General features: G+C 43.4%; 1 non-coding gene across 1 annotated transcript; it reads left to right on the top strand.

The window, feature by feature from the left end:
* The first annotated feature begins 11,590 nt into the window (after positions 1 to 11,590).
* On the top strand, positions 11,591 to 11,722 carry LOC115032039 (small nucleolar RNA SNORA17). The gene has a single exon (XR_003837686.1). It is a non-coding gene; the product is annotated as a small nucleolar RNA SNORA17 (small nucleolar RNA).
* Positions 11,723 to 13,167: the final 1,445 nt, after the last annotated feature.

The raw sequence follows: 13,167 nt of genomic DNA, 5'->3' as shown, positions 1-13,167 counted from the left end.
AGAAATAGAAATGTGGGAGAAAGAGAAAGAATGGAATGTTTGCACCAAACCACCTAGTCACCTGACTTCCCAGCATGCATTGTGACCTGGTAAGTTCTGCTTTGGAATTTCTAAAGTCGGCTGTTCCCTGCTGAAAATGGTATTGAGCAAAGACAGAGCCATTTGCAGTCACAGACTCTACAGGTCCAGTAGATCCTCTTGTGAAGTCCTGCCCATCCACAGCATCTATTGTGCATCTACATTTCATACTCATCCTTAGTCCTTGTGATGATGTAATTTATATACAGAGAGACAGAAACAAGAGTTAAACAGAGATACAGAGGTGTGTGTGTGTGTGTGTGTGTGTGTGTGTGTGTATGCGCACGCATGCGCGGGGGAAGAGGAGAGCATGATATTAGTGTGATAGAAGCCAGTTCATCTATTTCTTTATCATCATGCATCCCAAACTGGCTTTGAACTTATGATCCTCCAACCTCTGCCCTCAAGGGCTGGAACTACAAGTGCAAATTGCTACATGTTTTTAAGCTGTCTATTAATGAGTGCTATAAAGTGAAACAGAAATGCAATGTGTTGGATTTCAGCAGAGTTCTTTTCAAGGCAATTATTTTTAGAGGAACTCACCCTGTATTTATAACCATTTTCTTTCCCTTATTAGATTTGGCATCCCCACCCATCCTGCCCCTAGGGTCCCTCTCATGTGTATACAACATGGCAACGTACCAGTTGAAACCACAAGTAATTCAACCTAAGGCCAAAGCCAATTCCAAATTATTTGTCTCAACAGAATTACCTGAATTTGCCAAGTGCTCTGATGCTCCATAGCCATAATTATGTTTCATAATTTGCTGCTCTGTAGACACTTGGAGACAGAAGTGCGGAATTAATTGTAGCATTTTTGTGACCTCTAGACTTTCTCCATTAAGACCAGGTTAATTTTCAACATGAGAAGACTCATTTTTCTGAACAGAATACTATCGGTAATAAACACGGAGCATAAGTGTGCGGTATGCACAAGCGGCTGCTATCAAACAGCTCTTCGATCACACCCCAGTTCCACTGAAAAGCCATTTACGTCAAATGCATTAGGAGAGGATGTGATGAGCATTTGATTGGTTTGGACTTTGTGGACAGGCAGCAGCATCTCTCAAAGATTTGGATATATGTTTGTGATAAGGTAAAACCGGGAGTAGGGGTGTTTACCTCAAGGTTCATTGACAGGGTCTGAGGTGTTTTTGAAAAAGAGGAAGACTTCACGGAGCCACCTGGGGGGACCACTCGTTGGAGGCACTTCATATTACTAGAGGCCACAGGGCTTGTGCTGTTTTGAAGGACTCCTCACCATCCTTCATGCTTGCTCTGACTATGTAGATGGCAATTGAACGGCCCTTAAAGTAATCTGAACCAACAGTCCAGGGTATTGTTTTAACTTCAGTGTATGTGTAAAGCAGGCAAGACTGTAGCTTGGTGGCCTTACAGTGAAATGCACCTTAGCTGACTAAGAGGGGCTTTTCATAGTGTCATCCTGGCCGATTAATAAGCTGTCAAGTTTCTGACCAAGCTTCATCCAATTCTTAGTGAGAGAATCTGGGTAGGAGACTCTCACTCATGAACAGCATCAATAAGAAGCAGAATTGGCCCTAGAACTAACCAAGATACATTATTTAGTGTCCCATGATTTCTGAGACACTGACTTATTCCACATTACCCCATGTGCTATTTCCAAAAGATAGCATGAATCTGATCTCTTTCCATAGAGTGTTAAGTAGAAGATGTAAATTTTGGAACAAATCTAATCATCAGTGGCCTCTTCTAAGTGGGTGTGGCCGGCTTGTAACATTTGTAAGAAATTTGGGATAGATTAAAAGTCTTTATAGCTGGGATTCTTAGTTTCCCTAGAGGAAAAAAAAATGGGGAAATTAAGCTAAAGAGCTGGGGCACGGCAAGAAGTGATATTCCCACAAGCCCAGTTTTGGAGAATGTCAAGGTAGCATGCAGCTCCTGCATCCTGGAGGGGTGGGACACATGCAAACGCTCAGAAACAGACAGGATGCTGGCAATGTGGGGCCTCAGCACAACCACATACCATTAAATCCAAGACCTTTTGGCATACTGTGTTCTAATCGCAAATATTGTTGATGTTTAAAAATTCTAAATTATTCATGTGGTGAGCAGAGACAGAGTGTACAGTAGGTTCCTCAACTTCTCGTGGTACCACAGCCCTTCCGGAGACTCTCCAGAGAACGTGCGACAAAGCTAGACTGCAGCTAGCTTTCCTGACCGCGGGCATGTATGTGGGGCCAATTAACACTGCGGAGAGAAGATCTGGGTTAGAAATGTCACACTGAAATAATTGTTCTCAAATACTCTTCAAACACATCACAGTCATTTATATGAAAGAAATGTCAAGCTGGTAATATTTGTGTAATGTTCATCTAGAGGTTAAATGCCTCGAAATAAATTTTAGGTGTCCAACATAATTCTAGTTGTTCTTGGAAACAATGAGACCATGGCTTCAGGTTCCCCAGCAAATATCTGAATCTTATGAAATGACACATTTACATCCGAGTGAAGTGCATTCTTTGATATACTGTAGGTCAAATCTAGGTTATTTATAAAGCCTAATGCAAATTGTGAAATAAGTTGAAGCTGTGGGTGTGAAACCTGTGGATATGTGGGACAACGGCACATCTGTCCCATCATTCAGTCCTTAGATCAAGCCCTGCATTCTCTAGGTGCTGCACGCCTTACTTCTGGGAACAGCCTAGAGCTCACTTGGAGATTATACGTCTATTGTTTTCAATTCCTCCACAGACTGAGGGCAGTGACCATATCTTTACTTCTTGGTCAAAGCCCATTCTCCTGACAGAAAGGGAAGGAGGAGAAAGAAGAAGAAAATGGGAGGTTGGAGAATATGGAGGACACGAGGATGGAAATATCTTTGCAAAGAAAAGTGGGACCACCTTCAGATTATTATAAGGAAGCAAAGCACAGTCTAGAAGAGCATTTCCCAGCCTCCCTTGCAAGACTCATCTCTGTGTGGCCAGGTCCTAATCAGTGTGATATTGACGGAAGTTCCATGAGCATTTCCATGAGGACTATCTTGTACTTATTTTTTGTGGCCAGAATGCCAGTCAATATTAGCATCTGTGGCAGCCTTCTTGGGACCTGAGCTACTTGTGGGAACCAAAGCATTGTACAAAACCACAAATAGAAGTGCCAAGTCTCGTGGCATTTTGTGAAGCAGAACTGTGTGCCATGGCTAAACTACCCATCTCTGAACAATCGAGAGACATGTTTTATGTTTTATTTGTATTGTCCTTAGTAGGGTCTCTCTGTCGTTTTTGTCTTGGTTTGGTTTATTTTGTTTTGTTTACAGGGTCTCACGTAGTCCAGGTTGGCTTCCAACTTTCAGTGTTGAGGATGACCTTGAAGGTCTCAAGTTCTGATCTTTCTGTCTCTACCCAAAGTGCTGAGATTATAGGTGTGCACCACTATACCTGGGTTATGCAACTTGGGGATTGTGCCCAGGACTCCATGCATGCTAAGCAAGCCCTCTACCAATTGAACAGCCCCAGCGTGGGTATCTCTGTTTTCTCAATAGCCAAAATTAGCCCTAACTGACACAGATAGATGCTCGTTTAGGATGCTCACAGGTAACTGATGTCCATTTTTTTGGAGAATGCTTGGCCATGGTGTAGAAGTGCTGTCTTAAATCCTGCTTAGTTTTTTTGGTGCTGTGATAAATACCATGACCAAAATGAATGGGAGAAGAAATGGTTTGTTTCAGCTGACGGGTTACAGTGCACTCCCAAGGGAAACCAAGGCAGGAACTCAAAGCAGGAACCTGGAAACAGGAGCTGAAGCAGAGACCGTGGAGAAACACTGCTTTCTGGCTTGCTTCTGTGTTCAGGTGCAGCTGCCCTTCTTATACAGCCAAACTCACCTACCTAGGGATAGTACTACCCACAGTAGCCTGGGCCTTCCTACATCACAATCAGCAAGTGAGAAAACACCCCATAGACACACACACAGGCCATTTGCTGGAGGCAGTTCTTCAACTGATCTCCCCTCTTCCTAGTATCAAGTTGACAACTGTTACAGATCTCTTGCAAGACCAAAGAGTATCAGATTCTCATCACAGTCCTTTGATGGTCAGGCTGTGCTTGAGTACCTAGTGTTGACTGCCTGGCATGTAGTGTATGTGTCATTACTCCTAACTGCTCTAGACCATAATAATCTTGTTTGTTTGTTTGGTTGGTTGGTTAGTTGGTTTGTTTTGTTTTTTGAGACAGGGTTTCTCTGTTGTAGTCCTGGCTGTCCTGGAACTCACTCTGTAGACCAGGCTGGCCTTGAACTCAGAAATTTGCCTGCCTCTATTTCCCAAGTGCTGGGATTAAAGGCATGCGCCACCACTGCCTGGCTCATAATAATCTTTAATACCAGGGAGCCTGGCTCTGAACTTGATCTTGCCAATTCTCCAAATTCTTCCTCCCCCTCCTAATGCCCTAGGTTTCTCATGCTACTCTGGTTCGGGATACCTTTGAGCACACACAAGGACAAGTTACACACTGGACCTTATCCCTTTTTTATCAATAACCTGGGCTTTTTTTTTTTTTGAAACCTACGCGTACTATTTATGTCCAGATAGCTAAATAGATCGGTTTTCTGCGTTACAATGTGTTTTAGATTAGTGATCACAAACCTAAACTTGAACTCAATGCCAAAACTTAGCACTCATCCCTGAGTGGACTTCAGAAAACAATGTGTCCTCCAGTGGGACTCAGTTTCCTCATCGGTTAGCAGACTGTCTCTAATGCTGGCTTTCCCCGGAGGTAGGTGCTGCACACACACTATTAGTGAGTCGCTACTGCTCCCTAGTGGCTACAAGACAACTTGCTGTTCTTAGAGACAAGCGATGAGGACCATGCTCTCTCAACTGTGAAACTGGTAAGCTTTATTTTCACCTATTATTAGGATGCCACAATATAGGTCAGCAATTGAAACTACCATCTGGCTAATTTAAAGCAAAGAATAAAATCTCACAGCTGCCATCATAAATTAGACCAGTGGTTCTCAACCCTCCTAATGCTGTGACCCTTTAATTCAAGACCTCTTGAATTCATGCATGACAGTGTGACCTGTGCCCGCTGATGAAGTGTGAATGGACAAACTGAGGCTCTCACCTGGAACTAGAGTCCACCTCCAGTCTCACAGGAAATAGAATTAAATTCCCATTGGTAGTAGCATCAAAACCCCCATTGCAGTGGTCCGGGGTCCTTTGCACTGCCAAGCCAACCACAGTACATCAAACTCTTCCTGTTTCAAGTATCTCTCTGACTTCTGCCACATCTCCCAGTCTCCCATGCTTGTCTCCTCTATGTCACCAACCAGAGAAAATTCTCTGCATTTAAGGACCATGTGATTATATTTGTAGCCCTCCCTAGTGAACCAGGGAAGTCTTCTCTTTTATAACCCATTATTAAATTTAACTATATTTTTGGAGAGTGAGAGTGGTAACAATTCTCCTTCCTATGCATTGATGATTATGACTCTAAAGAACCCAAGGATCTGTAGAGAGAATATCTTGTTCATTTTATGGATGTGTCACCTGTCAATTAAAAAAAACCTACAGCCTATAAGAAAAGGTAGAATAGAAGGCGGGACCTCTGAGAAACAGAAAGAATTCTGGGATAAAGTGAGGCACAGGAGATTTGCACAGGAAGATGTGACAAGACAGACACATGGCCCCTGAGCACAGATAACCAGCCTCATGACAGAATGTAGATTAGAATAGGTGGGTTATTTTAAGTTATGATCTTGTCAGAGAAGAGCCTAGCTATATGACCGAGGTCTTTGTAAATATATTTTGAGTCTGAATTTTATTTCTGGGAGCTCTAAACTGGGAGGGAGAACCAGACCTAACTTCTACAATGACCCCACTATGAGCCTTAGTCACTGACGGTCTTCCCCTTTACCCAGTCTCTATGAGGACAGGACAGTACCTTCTTTGTGTACGTCTCTGTATTCCCTCATTAGAACAATATCCAATCAACTGCAACAACCACTGTTTGATGACTAATGCTGCTAACTATCATGCCTGTTTCGTGGCCGAGGGGTAAATATTAATAACCAACCTTCATCCACAGATATTTGCATGGTCTCATTTTCTTCCATCACAGCAAATAGAATGGCTCTCTTTTAAAGCAGTTTTCGAGCACTGGCAAACAGGAGTAGGAGTAGCTGGAATAGCCCAATTCTTCCTTCCACAGATTCATTCACCTGGTTTTCCTTGAAGTTGCTTGCATCCAGCATCTTCTGCAGATGGTGAACTAAGATGGTAGAATTGATTCTAGAACGGTAAAGACCACAATACATGTAAACAAGATGCATGCTCCAATTTAATCATGAAAGTTATGAGAATCTTTTTGAAGGATAACCTAAAATAAAACCATAAGAAAAATGGAAAATAAAGAAATAAAAATACATATCATATATCATGTAAAGATTACCCCCAAAACAAACAAACAAAATGGGACTGGGGGTGTGACTCAGTAGTTGATCACTTAACTAGCATGCCCGAGGTCCTGGGTTCAATCCCCAGCTCCGTAAGATGGAAAATGTAAGTAAGCAATAGAAATTGCATTTTTAAAATGTAAAGAGGAAGATGGCATAAAAATAAGAAAGGACTATCTAAATGTAAGTATGTAATGATGAAAGCTACAAATATACACCTAACAATAGGCTCAGAGGTGCACCGTCTTTTCCAGGTCTGGCCACAAACTATCTCTCACCCACATCTCTTGTGCAATATGACTCTGCCATTTCCAGTAAAGAGACAAAGTCTGATCTCCTTTCCTTGGGATCTGAGTTGACTCTCACATGGTTGAAAATGTAAGATGTGGCAGAAGCAATGCTATAAAACTTCAGCAGCGCAAAATCAGAGGAAGCCTGCATGTCTTCATCAGTCTGAGTGATGCTTGCTCTCTAGACACATACTCTGAGATGCTTCCCCAAGAGCCCCACTGTCACAGCTAAGGTCACACCCATGGTATCAGCCCTGCCCCTCTAGTGTAAGCCTTACCCCTAGACATGGATTTCAGATGAATCCAGCTTCCAGTCACTCCAACCTTTTCTGTCTTCTATTCTAGAGCCTGACACACATTGAAGCAGGAAGACAGCCATGGTCTCTGCCCAAAGTTCTGAGTGAGTCCAGGGGCGTAATAAGAATGATGCCCAAGAATGCATACAAGCAACACTGATAGTCAGAACAAGCTCCAAGGGGGGGGGGAGCTACAAAGGATCAAAGTGTGCAAACTAGAAAGCTATGAAGTAATAAAGAAAACCAGAGAATCTGTACTCACAGCAGGAGATGTTAACAATTGTCATCAACAGAGCGGATTTTTAACATTTATAACTAACCAGCAATGCAATGCTGATCTAATAGATGAGACTGCAGGCCCATAATTTTGTGTAATGTGTCCTTTACAGATGAGATTTAAACTAATTGTTTAAGATTATTCTTACAATGATTCACCTTGAACTCACGTTAAGCAACCTAAGTTTGATTCCTCAGGACCGTGTTGTAAAAGAAAAGAACTGATTCCCAAACATTGTCATTAGATCTCCACATGCACTTTATGTTAAAAGAAATCCCAAATAGTTCAGAGTTAAACTAGCACAGTGTGAACAAGGCTCCTTGATAGAACACAGGAAATAAACAAGTGACAGCAGGTGACCTCCAGTCGTAACATGTGTACGCTTTGTGTGTCCATAAATGCATTATTAAATAATCCATAGTTTATAGAGGAAGCTTAAAAGGAGACTGAAGATGCTTAGAAAGGATCAGTGAAAAACCCTGTGAGGAAGACTTGGCATGGAGCAGAATCAGCACCTGGTGGCTAGCATATGCAATCATTCGTCTTCAGAGGGAGAGGCCAGGAATCAAAGCCTCCTGCCTGCTAGGCAAATGCTCTGTCACTGGGCTACAGCCTGGGCCCCAATGAACCCACTCCTTTTAGTTACAGGAAAATTCAAACATATACAGAACTAAGGAGGACCTTATAATAGATCTCTACCCATTATCCAACTTTAACCATTATCCCATCATCCATCCTACTTTAACATCTTCAATTATTTGGGATATATAGATTAGATATAGATATAGATACCACAAATCCTTCAGTGTTCATTTCTGAAAGATATGCCTTAAATGTATGGCATTGCCTTCATGTCAAGTAAATGATTAATGATCTAGTAGTTGTATCATTTGTTTGAATCAGGATTCCAAACAAGATTTGGTTCTTGTATTGGTTTATATGTCTGTAAGTATCTAGAAACTCCACACTTTCTGATTTTTCCCCCTTGATAGTTACTAGTTGGAGTAGTCTACAAGGGGCAGGTGAGATGGCTCAGTGGCTAAAGGTACTGGCTGCCAAATCTGACAACCTAAGTTTGATTCCCCAGGACCATCTTGTAAAAGGAAAGAACTGATTCCCCAAAACTGTCACTAGACTTCCACATGCATCATAGCACACATACAAACAGGCAACACACACATGATAAATGATAGATAGATAGACGGTAGATAGATAGATAGATAGATAGATAGATAGATAGATAGATAGATAGATAGATAGTGCAAACACACATGCATGCATACATATATTTTAGTTAAAAGGAGCATACAAAAACGTTTCTCAACAAAATTTCCTACATCCTGTGTTTCATTGATTCTAGTCCCATGGAATTGCTAAAAGCACTCAGTTTCCTCCTCTTCCTATAAATACTTGTTTATGGTTTAATTGCGGTTCAAGTCTGTGGACACTTCACAGGCAGTGGCATGCACTCCCCACTGTATCAAAGCAGCAGGCTTTGGCATCATTCAGGATCATGGCCTATATCTGAATATTCACTAAGGGCTGCAAACGAAGGATGCCCCATGTCCAATTAGCTGACGTTCTTCCAAACACAGCTGATCACTACTGTTTTCCAGTAGGAACCGCTTGTATAGGGAAATCCAAACAAATGCTACGTTCTCCCCAATTGAAGGATTTTTAGGATAGTGAACTATAATACTCACATTAAACATCACTGTAAGGCATACTTCTAATATCATTATTAGCTCACGGGTTTTAATAAACATAGTCTATTTCAGATTTGAGTCTCCTTTGATGGTCACATGGTCTCACTGTTGGCCAGAGAAAATGAGAGCCTTTAACTAGATATCAAGATCCTATTGTTGTGGCCCGGTTTGTCTTGGGTAGGGTCTTTGTTATCTATTGTGGCAGATGTTCCAGGATCATTGTGTCTATTTTCTGCCCCAGATCTGGATTCAGCCATTCTTCCATAAGCATTAGTTCTGTGCAGTGAAATGACTGTTGGAGAAATGTATTTTCTAACAGACAGCTTGGAAATAAGATGGTTAGTTATCCAGTCATTTCAGGATGCTAGAAACAGAAGCTGTTTCAGAAGAGAAGCATGGGGGGGGCAGAGAGAAGGGAAGAAATGAAGACCTAGAACACACTTGCTTGCAAAAATCTAGTGTGATGCATTTTCATGATAGTAAGCTTTTAACTAGACTGGGTGAGAAGGAACTGGCAGACGTGAGAGGTGCTGTGGAAGGGAATGTGCAGGATGAAGCTCTAACTACAGAAGACATCAAAAGTCACACCTTACGCTCAATGCATTGTGCTTCCTCAACTTCCAGAAAAAAAAACAGAGCCCAGTTCCCAGCACCCATGTGAGAGGTGAGGCTCACAACATTGTAACTCAAGTGCCATAAGAGCTAATACCTTTTCCTGGCATCCATACATGCTTACACACACACACACACACACACACACACACACACACAGAGAGACAGACAGACAGACAGACAGACAGACACACATACATAGAGACAGACAGACAGACACACACACACACACACACACACACTTTTAAATCCAGAAAGAAAAACAGAATATTTGGACAAAACTATGAAAGAACTGAATAGTAAGCAAAAGCTTTTGCCCCTTCCCAAACACCTGGAGGCAGGAGAGTGGGTCCTGTGAAATAAAGGATAGATGCTGGTTGGCCACTGTATCCCCAGTGACTAAAAGAGGACCTGGCACACACTGAGCATCAATGGACATCTGCTAAATAAACAATCTAAATGACCACAAATCGTCTCAAAGATAGGAATTACTACCTGGAGGCAGGTGAGTATATTTTCTAAATTAAAATGAGAGAAGAAAGAAAAGTGGGGAGGAAATGACAAGAGAAAGGGATCAATCGCTTTATAAAAGGAGAAGAAACTATCTTAGGTTTAAAAAAAATCATTAGAGGCTGGAGAGATGGCTCAGCTGTTCTTCCAGAGGTCCTGAGTTCAATTCCCAGCAACCACATGGTGGCTCACAACCCTCTGTAATGAGATCTCATGCCCTCTTCTGGTGTGTCTGAAGTCAGCGACAGTGTATTCATATTCAAAAAATGAGTAAATCTTTGTTTTAAAAAATTCATTAAATTTAATTCCATAGTATATTGTGATAATATAGAGTGTGTCCCCAGAGGGTAGGGAGAGTTTATGACGCTAGGTGAGAACAGGGTGAGATCATCTCAGTAAATGCAGAGTAAGGTTTGAAGAAACAACTTTTTCAGGGGCAAAGATCATTTATTCCACTGAGACATAGCATCCATGTCTAAAATAAACAGTATATTAAAGGGTAAGGCATTGGAAGAGGTCTCTTTAAGACAAAAACAAGGCAAAAGGCCTTTGTTGCTACTCCTACCTACCATTGTCTTGAATGCCAGCAACTTAACTGTACATGCAGAGAAGAGTTGAGAAGAGGAAACGACACCCCCCTCCAACAAGAGAATTCAGCGGTCCTCGAGGCAGGGCATGGTACCCAAGCGATTACCTGGCACACATCAGGTCCTGGGTGTGAATAGTAGCACTTCAAATGAAGAGACCCCAGCAGGCTCACCAGAGACAAAGTGTATATAGAAAAATCAATAGAGAATCTATGCAGAAATCATTTACTAGAGAACATAATAGGGCAACAGCTCACCCACAGTGTCAAAATATAAAAGTCTATAGCAAGAGCCTTGGAACAAATAGCATATTTTTGTGGAAGAAAACCTGAAATATTATTGAAATTCATGAAAGCAGATCTGAAGGAATAGAGACTTTCTACAGTCACGGGAGAGAAGCATCCATCTCATAAAGATGGCATGTCTTCCCTGAAGTAACTCATACATTAAATGTAATTCTGATCAATGCCTAATCAATATCCCAACGGAAGTTTTACGTAGTAGAAAAGAGGAAGTCTTATTTAGCAGGTGGTGACAAAAGTCTCATTAAATTCACAGGGAAGCATAAAGACTGGAGAAGAGGGACAGAGTAGGTAGAGGATGGGCCACCAAGGCCCGGGCATAGAGAGAAGTCATTATCCCACAAGATTTCAGACTTTCTACAAAGCCATAGTAACTAAGAATGATGGGTTCTGGTACCACTATGGAGAAGACACCAGTTAGCATTGTATCCCGGAGCAAATTCCTAAGAACAATGCCCAGTCCCATCTGGGAATTCAGTTTTAAAACATCTACATCGTCTGCCCCTAGAGGCATGGCAGGTGTGGCTGCTGTGTCACATGTGCGTCAGTAGGTGGCAGAGAGGAGAGAAGCTATGCCTGCGCTCAGTATTCTGACCTGTGGACATCGGAATGATGCCTAACATCCCCTGAAAAAGCAAGCCTAGGTCAACACACCATTCTGGTCCCAGGCAGGTCTCAGGGGACAGACCATACTGGAGATGATCCCTGCCTGGTGTCATAACATACAACTGGGGCATAACACTGAGACACCCCCAGATACTCAGAGACCCCATGCACCACTAAAAGGAACAAGTCAGGGGTGGTGAAATGGAAGAGAAAGAGAAACAGAAGGATGTGGGCACAATGAAGAGAGGCAGAACTGGAGACTTGGGCGTAGTTAAGAACAGCCCAATTTGAGTAGCCAGTGATGCCACAGGGGACCATCATGGGATTCTGACCTATGCTGCCACAGAGTCTCACATCTGGGTCCACAGCCCAGGGTAGCAGTAGCAGGGTTCTGTTACCACCAAAAGTCTGGCAGATGTCACTCAGGGACTTGTTGATGTCTGAGGGTTGGGAAGAACTGGCCCCAACCCTTACCTGGGCAGCAACAGTAGACCTGATCTTGGTGGCATGAGCATAGGCAAGCTTGGCCCAGAATGTATGATTATTTGAGACCTGGCCCTGTCACTTGTTTGCCATGTGGTGACATGAGCAAGGGATAGATGCTCCCTCTCACCCCTCACCACCTACAGCACACAGGAGAGCCGGCCCCGGGGCATCAGAGCAGGAGAGCTGTTCCTGTCCCCTCACTTTCTGCAACACTTAGAAGAGTAGACCCTGTACCTGCAATAGCAGGGGTCTGTTACCACCAAAGCCTAGGCAGATGTCCCTGGTCTGGGCTGTCCCTCAGGGACGTGTTGATGTTTGAGGGTTGGAAAGAACTGGCCCCAACCCTTACCTGGGCATCCTATGAGAGCTGGCCCTGCATATGAGGGTTGCAGATGAACCAGCACTGAGGACCTGAGTGTGGGAATGCTGGCCCTGCCTCTTGTCTGCTGTGCAGTAGCGTGGGCAAGGGAGAGATGTTCTCCTCAACCCTTGCCCTTTGCCACTACGGAGAGTGGCCCCAACCGGGTCATGAGAGCAGATCTGGCCCCGCCCCTCACCTGCTGCAGCACTTGGAAAAGCGGGCCCTGCACCTCAACTGAGCAGCACCGCAGAGCTAGCCCTAGATATGAGGGTTGCAGGAGAGCTGTCCTTGCTTCTTGTCTGCTGGGTGGTGGAACGGATGAGGGAGAAATTCCCTCCTCCCCTTCCTCATCCTTTGCCAAGAGCTGGCTCCAGGGACACGAGAGTGGGAGAACTGGTCATGTCCCTCGCCAGCTACAACACTCGGGAGAGCAGACGCTGCACCTCGCCTGGGTAGCAGAGTAGAGCTGGACCTGACTTGGGGAGATGCTGGTGAGCCATCCCCATGGGTGGGAGAGTGGGCAGGATGACCAGCTCACAGTCCTCTCAGGCCTAGATCCAGGGCTTTAAATTGGCTCTGCCAATTATACATCTATCCCATCAATGAACTGCTGGAGTGCTG

The sequence above is a fragment of the Mus caroli genome, unplaced genomic scaffold (genome assembly GCF_978045245.1).
Source record: "Mus caroli unplaced genomic scaffold, Mus_caroli_1 scaffold_11, whole genome shotgun sequence".
In the NCBI taxonomy this organism is placed as follows: domain Eukaryota; kingdom Metazoa; phylum Chordata; class Mammalia; order Rodentia; family Muridae; genus Mus; species Mus caroli.
The sequence above is the reverse complement of the archived record's forward strand: the minus strand, read 5'-3'. Positions and strand labels throughout refer to the sequence as shown.